General features: G+C 33.3%; 1 protein-coding gene across 3 annotated transcripts in view; it reads left to right on the top strand.

The window, feature by feature from the left end:
* LOC134529223 (zinc finger protein 628-like) overlaps positions 1-12,710 on the top strand; it is a 384,650-nt gene that overhangs the window by 320,474 nt on the left and 51,466 nt on the right. The window lies entirely within an intron of this gene.

Here is a 12,710-nt window from a genome sequence, read left to right on the forward strand (position 1 = left end):
GGCAGCGATATTTATTTTTAGTGTGGCAGTTTAAACATTTCTCTAACATTAATTAATTTTTTTTCGTGCAGAAATATTTGTTTTTGATAAGCATTTATTACTAAGAAAAAACATTTTTATCACTTTGTAAGTTAAGTTATTCGTTATAATGGAAGAAATATATGGGAGGATGAGGAGATTGGTTATTTTTTACCAACACTAGAAATTATCATCTACAATTAAACGTTTATTTATATATGACATCACTCATATTTACAAGATTAATGTGACAAAAGCCTTTTTTTGCTTTGCATAACACCAACACGAAATTGCAATACAAGTGTAAAATAAAATAACTGTTTTTCAAATTAACATTTTTATATCAACATTCCTGATCTAAATTCTATTCCGTCAGTTTTTAATTCCAAAATTTTTATGTATCCATCTCTTGGAACTTTCATCATTTATGTAAAGATACTAAAGACAGCTAATGTTATTGAGGCTCTTGGTAAAAGTGATTAAGTTCAAAGTGCTTAATATTGGTTGATTCAAAATGTATTTTAATGAAGACCATGGTTAGGCAAATTTTAGGAATCTTCATAAAATCTATTAATATTTCAGTAACAATATGATATTATTTATTTAGTGATATGTAATTCTAGAACGATTATAATTTTATCTAAACTTGTATATTTTTGAACTGTAGCAAGACTGTTTGACTTCATTAAAATTCACGTTGAGCGAAGGAAGAATTAGGCATGTGGTTGAACGAAGAGTTCCTGAATGCAATTGAATAGTGTTTGAATATGCAAATTAGTGGTGAGATCATCCTTTAACAAACACAACTGTGCAGTGAAGCTATTATGATGCATCAACTACAGTGTGTGGTATGAGAAATTATCGCAAAGTTTAAAATTAGTTTAAAGCTAAATATATATATATATAAGTGGTGGAAAAGTGTAACTACAGCTATGTAAACTAAAATTAACACGATGTAAGCAATGGAAAATACTGCAAAGTTGTCCTTGAAAAATATGTGTACCTAGTAAGGAATCACGTGAACATCGAAACAGGAAATGAAAACATAAAATAAAATTACAATTTATTCCTATCTGAATATTACTTACATTTTAACCTTGAAACCTACGGGAAGATGTTATCTGAAAATTTATGAATTAGAAAATACTTTGCATGTTAAGTGAAGAAAATATTTTTAAACATGCCGTGGCGATAATTCGTCCAAGAAAAGTGGTGTTTCTAGCGTGCGTTGTGTATCTCTAGAGATAGGCCGATGTTCACTAACATGACAGCATTTCGAGCAGTAGGTAACAATCGACCAGAAAAAAATAATTAAAGCAAGATGGCACGCAAGTATACAGGTGTGTTCAAGACTTCCAGGGATGTCTCTTGGATAGCCACCCGTGTTTAAAAGGTAAGTGTGTCTTTACTTATAATAACTTATAATTAACTAACTATTCTGTACTATTTTGTTTCTTTCATTCTGAGGAAAAATATTTTATCACTATATTTTTTTCTCTTTCTTACTTCACTTACTTTACTTACCGCGTTGGGTAGCATGAACTATAAAAAAATGAAATGCATTCATAAATATTTTCAAAGAACGAGCCTAATTATTTTCTTCTGATGATGCCGCCTGTCTTGCAAAGTTAAAAGTAGGCGCAAGATTCCACTTCGATGCAGCTTAACCTAAACCTCAATGCCAAGATAGCCTACAACCTATATAGCACTGCGGGTATTGTCGTTTTTGTTTATAATAAAGTATCTATAAGTTTTTCTCAAACTGTATGAAGAAAAATCCCTATATACGACATATGGTTCAAATGGTCAGAACGGTTAGTTTTTTCTATATATTTAATAACACATTTTGTATGGTGGCGTTTTTAGATAAATAGAATGATAATTACTAAGGACAGCGTTCTTTAAGACATAAGTTTAAAAGAGGAGGCAAAAACTGACAATAATTATTAAACTAATAGTATAATGTTTTGAATAATTGTAACGTAATCATACCATTGAACCACAGAAAATACAATTTTAAGGAAATATGCTAATAGAAAACCGTGTTTTAAGAATGGAAACGTATGTAACAAAAAATTCATCTCAAATATAATTTTTGTTTTTAAAATCATACGTAGAGATAAAAAAAAAATAAGTTTTCCGTATAGTTCCGTATCAGAGGTAGAAGAATTTTAATTTTATTATAATATTCAAACTAGATAGCAATTAATGTGACCATCATTTCACTCAAGGATATTTTTGGTTACAGTACATACATATATACACATAATAAGTTTCTAAATTTCATTAAGGACAACTAAAAATATATCCGTGTATTAATGTACACGCTTAGAAGATTCAGAGGCAAAATCTTATGCATTCTCAGTGGTAAAGTAGGCGATGCGAAATTACGTTTATCACTCCCATTTCACAGTTACCTTTTTGCAAGCGCGAGCGAGCCCCTCAGTGAGGGACTTTTTGCACCTGTGATTAAATATGTTTGAGTATAACGGTAAAAGGAGTGAATTGAGATGTTTAATATTGTTACGTGTGGGAAAACAGGTTCTAAAACTATAGCCCAAGTATTAACTATAATTTGATTATTATCATTTATTTACACTATTAATTTAAAACTATTCGATTGTCTATCCACAAATGTATCGCGCTTTCATAAGGTCCACAATTTACTCCCTCCACTGTAACTCGGCTCTACAGTGGCTCTCCTTACTGCTCGTTTCTTGCCGCGCAACTCTGTCTCGACAGACTGCCTCGCACTACTAACTCGTCTGCCACACACCCACCACAGTTCCGGATGCTTCGGTCCCCGATGCACCAGTCTTCCCACACGAAGCCCATCGCTCGTCGTCCACGATCGCTCACCAAGGGGTCACTCGCCCTCTTCACTTCACTGACTTGGAGGCTGGCGTCACCGTTTTTATGGCCCTCAGCTCAAATCTGGTATGGTCTCGCACCGCTTCGATGTGTGGCGTCATCATTGCTGACTTGACACCTGAAGCTTTCAGAACAATGGTGTTCTAACTACGCCACTTCACGCAAGCGGGGCTCTGAAACGAGCCGAACCATCCAGTAGCGCAGAGAGTTCAATGGGAAAGCGCGGAAAAAGGGGGCAGACGGGGGTATCGAGGCACCATTAATAATCGGATTAGATGTGTAGAAGTAATGGACCACGCCTCAACCGCGGGCTGATGTGCCAGCTTGATGGTTAGACAGGCCACTGGCCTGCCCCGTGGCCCCGTCTCCAGTACACTCGTAACAATATAATAACAAACTTCTAGTATTTACAACTAATAATATAATAATAGTAGTTCTACAACTACTAGTATTATTTTCAGTCTCAAACCAGATGAGACATTTCCTGCAATTTGTTTTTCTCTATTTTTACTTATTATTTAATAGCTGACAAATATTTTTAGAATATACATGGCGTCGGTGATATTACCACTTTGTTGTTGATTTGTAATTTGACGGAAGCTGAGCTAGCTATTCCGTTTGATATTAACTATTTGTCAAACTTAAGGTTGCATTTTAAAGGTCACACATATTTTACTACATTTGACTCGTGATTCGTAATTCTAAATGCCCACGTTATGTAGTATTTGTATTTTTTTTTTGCCAGGAAACACATTCGTTTTGTGCTATTAATAAATATTATATTGTAATTTAACCAGTAAGTAACTTATACCAGTTAAAATCTTAATGAAGAAAATTACTCATCATTTTCAACATGTTTGCGATTAGGGTAAATCTTCCTAAAGTTAAGTGAAAATGTGTCGTGATTAAATTTTTAGTGCCATTTCAATAAACATAAGTTTTAGGACGTATTTACAGACCTATTCAAGTCATTTTGGTAAAAACAAATATACAACAATAAACCTAGTGTCATAGTAGGTAAGTGTTTTAAAATATTTTATTTGAAAATAAACCACGTTCTACGTTGTATATTTTGCTTTGTAGCACTACTATAATAAACTCGTACATTCACTGGACGTCAACATCTTTAATTTCCGTTCCATTGTGTGCGCGCATTTCGTTGCATGCTTAAAGTACATGAGAAGCATAACTTCAAAAATGTGCGCAACTGTCTTATAACTATTCAAATTTATAAAAATTTACCATTTTAGTGACCGTTTCTCTGTGTCTTGGTTAAGGCTCATTACAATAGGTGTACATAGTGCGAGTGTTTACAGTATGTAGGGAGACCGGGGCAAGTTGACGATGTTAAGCTTTGAAATGGCCTTTAACAGATAAATAAACATTTATTATATCTAATTTGGTACCAATACGAAGTATATACTATTTTACACCTAAAAATGTAACAAGGTTGTATTAATGTGTGTAGTTCTGAAGTTATTGACAAGAAACCAATTAGTTAGCACATTCGTGATCTTGCCCCAGGAGTGGGGTAAGTTGACGAACCTATTGGGGTAAGATGACGAAACAAAAAAATATATATTTATAGACATAGTACACAATAGTTTTATAGATAAACTACACTAAACAACATGCAGGCTGTAAAGAAGATATATTGTAACATAATTGAACGACTTTGATACAATTCCTTGCCACATAGTAACGAAAAACTGCAATTTTTTTTTGCTTTGAATAATATCAATAAAAGTCACACACATAATTGGAACAGTTTTCGTGCCACCACTTAGAACATGTGGAACATTGAATCCAGTCTTTATTTGGAGGTTCCACGTAAACTTCTTCACATGCAGGGCAAGAAACACTATTTTGGATTGATGGTTTTGCTACAGAATGATCAGAGCTTCGTTTTTCAGTTTTCTTAGTTTTTCTTTCATTTTTATTCTCTTCTTTCTGCTTCTTCTCTCTATCTCTTTGTAACAAAATGTTCTTAATTGGCGAGCTTGTTATTACTGAAGCTGATCCTGTACTTCTTTTCCTTGTCGCGGTTGTCCTGTGGGCCACTGGCAATGGTTTTAAATCATAAAACGATGCTATTTTACTACATGAACTTGCATTGGCCTTCCCAGAAGTAGGCCCTGCTTCATCGATAAGATCACTATTTTTTTCTGTCTGGGCTAATGAATCAGCTCCTGAAGCATTAGGCATATAATTTAGCCACACATCGTTTGAGGCATGGTGAGATGAAATTGGTATTTAAGTGGACATTAGTTCTTCACTTCCGGGAAGTTTTCTTCCAATGTAGCCGCAGCAGCAAAATCATATTCTTTGAATATCTGAGGGTTGTAAGGCTCTATCCCAGTAGCCTCAAACCCTTTGATGACATTGCCTACAGTTGCTGCTTTTGAATAAGCTGCAGCGAAGATATTTTCCACATTACGATCAGTCATTTGTTGTCGGGATGTGACACCAAATAATTGTCACAGGCTTGTGAGTAGAATGTCTTCAAAGGGCCGAAAAACGAAACATCCAATGGCTGCAACCTATGCGAAGCAACCTATGCGAAGTATGTGGTGGCAATCCGACCATCGCAATATCATTATCACGACAAAAATTCACAGCAGCAGTCATCTCTACGTCACTCCAACTCCTTTCCGTTCTCCGCTTATAATACCGGGGCATCTACAAAGAAAAACATCAACCAAAATCGTTACGACTATTAACACAGATAATATATTTATAATATTATATAATTTCATTATTATTTTGCTTTTACATAAATGTCCTTCATATCTGTTCATCATTGGTTTAAATAACACATTTAATACAAAATAATGCTCACATTGTCATTACCTACGGAAAGTTGACGATTGCAGGGACAAGATGACGAATTCATCTTGCCCCCGTCAACTTGCCCCAGCAGCCCTTTTTTTGCTTTATCAAATTCACTAAGAACATTAAAACAATTTCTTCAACAATCTATACATTAAAATACTCCCAAAAGTCAGCGTTTAATTTTACATGTATAAACATTTTATACAAATGGACTCTTTTCTTGTAATAGCTTAACATACGTACCTTCAATATTACAACAATGGCTCACGAAACAGTTAGCCTCTCAAAGCTGCCACATTCAAACTGACTGGAGAATTCTGCTGCACCTGCCTAGTAGGTGCAGATGGTGACACTCAAGGTCACAGGGGCGCCAATCTTTTATCTGTGTTTTTTGATTAGTTACATACGATTCGTCATCTTACCCCGTTCGCCAACTTACCCCGGTCTCCCCTACTTAGGTGAAAAAAATGTAAAAAATAGGCCTGCCAAAAGGTAACAAAATGTCACGTGCTGATTATATCAACTCATTAAAAACAGCAACTCTTTATTCCTTAGGTAATGGTAAATCGAAATAGCAGTTATTAGTTTGGTACATATTCATAATAAATTTTGCAATAATCTGTACATTTGGCAGTAATTACCGATGTAACATGTACTCGCAAGAAACTGCCTGCATAAGAACATATATGTACGATTATACTAACATAAGTAAATATTCTGATAAAGCAGTTGGTAATGATGACGCTGAAACTAATCAAAATTTGAATATATTACCTCAAAACTAAAATAATGCATTTAAAAAATGGCTTTGGGATTATTATAACCTCAATTGCTTATGGATATACTAACACAAAATTGAAGTTATGCTCAATTTTATAATGATTTAGAGTTTAGGGTTGATATTAGCTTAAAACAAAAATTACGTTAGCTTTCTTGGATTCCAGAGAACAAATTACTTATCACCTAAGGATAATATACGCAACAAAATAAAAATTGTTGGTGTAAATAGAGGAGTTGCTATTTAAGTTTTGCTTGATTTTTATATAGCCTCCTCCCCTTTGGATTAAAGACTTAAACCTACATATATCACCATCCGGCCTGTGTAGGTACGTGTGTGCACTGCGCCTAAATTCCCTCTTTCTTCAATAACCCCCCCCCCCCCCCACCACCCAACTATTTTCATAATCTTTTTTACCCTTTCCAATTTACCAACTCGGTTCCCGGCTAAACGATTTCTATTAAACTTCGTATCTGAGGGTTTAGCTAAACTTCGTCGAGAACGTATTATTTATGTTCAGAATGAATGAAAATCACCATCACTTTACTCAGACCCTAAATGAAATGGCCTCAAAATAACTTTGAAGATACGCTTGGACCAAAAGTTTTATTTCGTCATAATTTGCCATTATAAATTGTATATCTTTGTCGGTGTTTTTAACCACGTTAAGTTGTCGCTACCTGCGTACCAGTTCGTCTCATAATATTTTCGTGCCTTCTTATTATTGGCTACCTTCCCATGTCTCCAGTACTATCACATCGCATACAGCAGTTATAATATGCATTTGGCTACAGTAACAGGTCTCAGCTCTTCAGGTGTTTACAATTGAAAAAAAAATTAGAATTAAAATTTTATACGCGCTCCGATGAGCACACTGTTGCAATTTCCAGTTGATGATTCCGTTAGTGGTGATTAGTTCCAGCTAATGAAATTGGGCGAGAATGCAGTCATGTTATATAAGCCGAATTTTGGATTTTGTAGGTTTTGCTTGCGTTTTGAAATGTTTGGAATCGTTGCCGATTGATAATTTGTTCAATACGACATTTTTATTCCTAATTAAATTTGTTGTGTACCTACTTTAAATACCATACATATGACTACGATTGAACCCAAAAAAATACACTTGCTCGTAACCTAGAATTCGTACATAAATCAGAACCACAAATATTTAAATGTAATATATAAATTCTATTTCATGAAATGCTAGTTTTATGGCTGTATAGTTGAAAAATATATTCATGTTGTCAGTATATTTTTAGACTCGTTGGATAGCAAAAGTTAACCAGAAACACGCCAGAATAATCAATTCCCGAAATCATAAAACAAAATAAAAAGATTCCGACTAGAACATTTTTTTTATATTTCGTGTAGTTTACTTCTTAGCATCCTATTGTTCCTTGGCATGATGCTAATAATTCTTTATTTACTACCTACCCATTTCGATCTATATCATAACCTGCTTTCCCCAATGAAACATTGTTTCGCCACAACAATATTCCAATGTGCTCTGATTGGTGCGTTCCATAATTCTTAAGGCAAACTATAGAATATAGTCATTTCTGTTAATTCTCACCTCAACAGCTAATTTGTACATGACCCGTCTCAACACCTATACGACAATCATAAACCACTACCTTTGTATGCATATGACTAATTCTTAATTATAAATTCTTAATTGTTGTTCGTAAACCCAATTTTACCCTATTTGCTAAGTCAACAAACACTCCATGCTTTTAAGACGCACGGTTACCAAATGTATATTTTTGCCAAGACCTTGAACATTTTTGCTACCGTAGTTATTTATCGACACATGTAAGTTTTCAAGGAAGAATTTATTTGTTTATTTTCCCCTTAATGTATTCTGTGTCCTGCAAATTATCTCAAATTTGACAACTCTCAAAAGTAGTACGCATCTTTTTGCCTATGTTGTACTGTCATCAGTGTTTGTAAACATTTTCAGTGTTCGCAAAATATCATGTGTTGCCATGCAAGTGAAATTTAAGAAATGAGTACCACTGGAAATACTTATGAGAACCATCCAATTTGAGACAAGTTACATGGCACAGATTTCATTTGCGTAAATGTTTGCAGTAAAGATAAAACAACAATGACTTTCTTCTAATAATTATGCTTTTTTACATCATCAATATATGGACTTGTCATTTTGATAAATTTAGTTTTGATAGTGAAATGTACACAATATTGGCTGGAAATGTTACCTTGACCAGAGTTTTGTAAGTGTTCTTTTACATCTGCTAGCCATCAATCAAGTTTCCAACAAATCAGCGAGTGTATACTTTAATGATTTTATTGAGCTGCTTTTGCTAGCGTCGGTTTTAAGGGTTTCAGAATATGAGCCACAGTAAACCCAGAAAAATTTTAACTTTCATATAAATGGTGTTAGTTATTAGTAGGTAAAATCTTTTCAGTCTATATCACTGGAACAGTATCTATTGCTAGGAATAAAAGTACATTTTTGTACTTTCAAACGAAGAGCGTTCCTCAAGCGTAAACATCTACATAGAAGAAAGAAGATTGTTTTTGCAGTATACTGAATAAGTTGTTGAATGTTTTATTAAAACTCAAATAATGGATTTGTGAGTTTATGCTTAAAGTAGGTAAAATCTTTATCTCTAAATTTACGATGATTTAAGTATATAATACGAAAATTTACGAAGACCCATTGATAATTTGTAACCAGTGTTCTTCGCAAATTTAAGATGAAAATTTTTAACAGTGCAAGAAGAAGAAAATTTGGAAGAAGCCATTTCTTCATATCACAGTGGTCGCGGAGTCTTTGCAAAGAAGGCCAGTTTACAACTTCAAATAAGCGTACGAAATATAAAATATTCCAGTACGCTAAGGAGACACGAAAATAACACACTAAAGTTGATGAATACTACCACTATAAAGTAGAATTTTAAATTAATAACTGTCACAAAAGTGTCAGCTTCAACTGAAATTAACGTTCTATTATGTAGAAACCACCCTTCGAACAAGAGGAATGAAATAAAATGGAACAACTTACTTTATTCCCCACGAACGAGCCCTATAAATAGTTTTGCAGTACACCGTTGGAGGATCTGGGCTGTACTGCACTGAATGTTGTCACGCTGTCTAGCTACAGGAATGCTAATTTTCTGGATTTGTTTTCGTATTTATAATCGAGATTAACTAAACCAAAAGAAAAATTCGCTTTGAAAACTTATCACTTATTGTAACAGTTTCATGTAGTTAAATCTCCCTCAATATTCCCCTTTTTTTAACTTCGATATCTTAGTTTGTGTCAAGCATATTTTGATATAAAACTTATTAAGTATTTTCTGCCAAGAAAACTGCAATGCATAACGAAATTTAAAAAAAAACTTTTCATTTAGGAGTCAGCGTGCAGAGACTATTAAGAATTACTGATTCCAGAACCAATATTTGCACAAGATACCTAAATACCGTTCTGAGTTTTGTAAGAAGTTTATCGGGTTTTTAAAAATTCTATTTTCAAATTAATGCATGTTATCATAATTGTCAAATTGAATGTTTGCAATCACTTCCGATCACCCCTGTAAATAAAAAACTGCTTCCGTGCTATAATTTTCATGTTACAAATAATTAAATATTTGTAAATATTTATGAAGTTCAAATGAAAAATACAGCTTTGCTTGTACGACATCTATAAAGACTTTACAAGCGCGACACGTTTTAGTACACTGGATGAGTTGACACGCAAAGCAAGGATAAAACAAATTTGTATTTCAAAAGTTGCATACATTAAATGATTATTTTAACTGTTTGAAGGTACTTAGCGTTACTAATCGATTACATATAATCCATTTAAACTAACCAAATTTAATTTTCACGTTTAGTGACATTGCTTGATTTTTCAACTATCAAAGGTTTTAATAATACGGTTTAGTGGCTAGATTAATAATAATATTTTATTTTGCCAATCTCTTAACAAATATTTCCGTATATTTATTCATAACCTATGTTCCTCTCCAATAAAATATTTACTACACATAAGTACCGACATCAACTAATATACAAAGTGAGAAAATTTTTTAATGTGCTCTTATTTAGTAAATTACAGAGTATAAAATAATTGCTTAGAGAATTGTTAAAGCCACAAAAAATATCTTACAACGACGCTATACTTATAAATTAATTTATGTTTACGTGATACCTTTATAGTCGCCTGCCAAAACATATACGTATTAAAAGAACATTCAAAAATTTGTTACGCTATTTTATGTCTCAGAATATAAAACATACGTTTAGATTATGATTATAGTTGTGCATCACTCACGACATTTAGAGAAGCCATAACTTAACATTTCGTGCAGATTATTAATGCAGATGATAATTTATTTGTAAAATATGCATTTTTTTAGTGTGCAAGATATTGTGGAAGAAAACTCTTGCAAAAATTATATTTTCTGGTTTGAGTGGGATACAGCTGTATATGCTGAATAATCGAAAAGAGATATTAGTCTACGGACCGCTGAAAACTATAGGTGTAGGAATAAGAAAGTCATATTTTTTCTTGGAGTAGCAGGTAAAGGTGTTTGAAAACTTCTTGCATACCCTCACTTTAAAATATATTTGGACTCCAGCCGAAGTTTAGCCGAAATATTTGCACAAAGTAATTTTCTCTAATTGGGATGTTTTAACTTGTCACAAATACACTGCTCAAAATAACCTCCTCAACTATATGAATCTATGATTTTTTGCAGCTAGCTCTAAACACTCGTTACATCGAAGGGTGTTTTAACACTTGTAAATTTGTCACAGTTGCTGAAATAAATGCGAACAAATAACTCGATGCTAATTTCATACTTTTCATACAACGTGTCCGTTACAAATAGTTCGTATAAATCACGCCGCCAAACAATGTTTGGTGGCGACAATGCTTTATAGTGACCCAAAAAACTGTAAGTGATCACATTTTCAAGTTCCTATTTTGGTTGGTAGCAACGCGTTGTTGAGGTGGCAAACCAATTAAACACAGTCATGCATGAGGTAGAAAATGATTTAGACTGTCTTAGATAGTTCGACTTTTTTAACACGTTAAATATTTGTCCGGTTTTCCAATATATATTTTTTTACAAAATTTCAAATGGTAACCTTATTTAAATGCTTCACTAATGCGATAATATTTCCAACTATATTTTATTATAACTGCAAACCCTTAAACTAAAAATCTTACTTAAAACAAAACTTTAAATGGTGTTTAAATGACAAATTTTAACTCTTTCTAAACCTAAGATTTAGATAAATTAATGCCTTGAAGACATTTTGTTCACAGTGGAATAATTAAACATTAAAACTGTAGCTACAGTTTGATCTGAAGATTTTCAGAGATAAACTTTAAAAAAAAATACTGAAGAACTAAGGACGGGATTTGTCTATCTGTTTATTTTATCTATTCTTTACCACAAAAGAATTTCTAAGACCTACACGAACTTATTACTTAAGAATTGATTTAAAACTGGTTTTAATTATTTAAATGTGTATTTTAGAAGTATGACTTTATTCTATGCGCTTCTGTCGGACTTATTTTAAAACATCACGGAACACCACACAGGCCTCCCCAGGGACATTACAACGGAAATGTCTATGGACAAGTGGCGATCAGTGTCAGCTTCAATACTTGCAGATATAGGGAATAAATGATTACTCACTGTATGGAGTTAAAGTGAATTAGATATACGAGTTGTGCCAACCGCGGAAAAGAAACCAGAGCTGGCCATAAGAAGATGATATTCTACAGTGAACTCGTTCTAGTCTCAACACTTTAAAATAAAACTCGTAAAATAAAATTTTTGCCACTGCCTGCATCTTTACTGGCAGGAGTTAAAGAAAAAAAACTATTGTAAGGGTAAAATTAGGCGTTTAAAACGACTGAAAAAAATGTTATAAAATTTTTGTATCGCGTTAGATTAGAAATTCGCGTAACATAACATATTTTGTCCTGCAAGATTCAGCTTCTTTTTAGCGGTAGATCTTGACTCCATGATATCTGCTGTGTAGAGTGAAACATTGGCACATACAGTCTACCACATTAGCATGACGCAACCTAAAAAAATGAAGTAACTGCCAAAAACTTAAATCTACTTGAAAATCGTGTATTAGTTTGTATTTTTTTTTTACGATTTTTCATTAAAGCTAGGCCTATGGCAACTGTAATTTTTATGCGCAACGGGAAGAAAACGTAGCT

Source organism: Bacillus rossius, chromosome 2 (assembly GCF_032445375.1).
Source record: "Bacillus rossius redtenbacheri isolate Brsri chromosome 2, Brsri_v3, whole genome shotgun sequence".
Lineage (NCBI taxonomy): Eukaryota > Metazoa > Arthropoda > Insecta > Phasmatodea > Bacillidae > Bacillus > Bacillus rossius.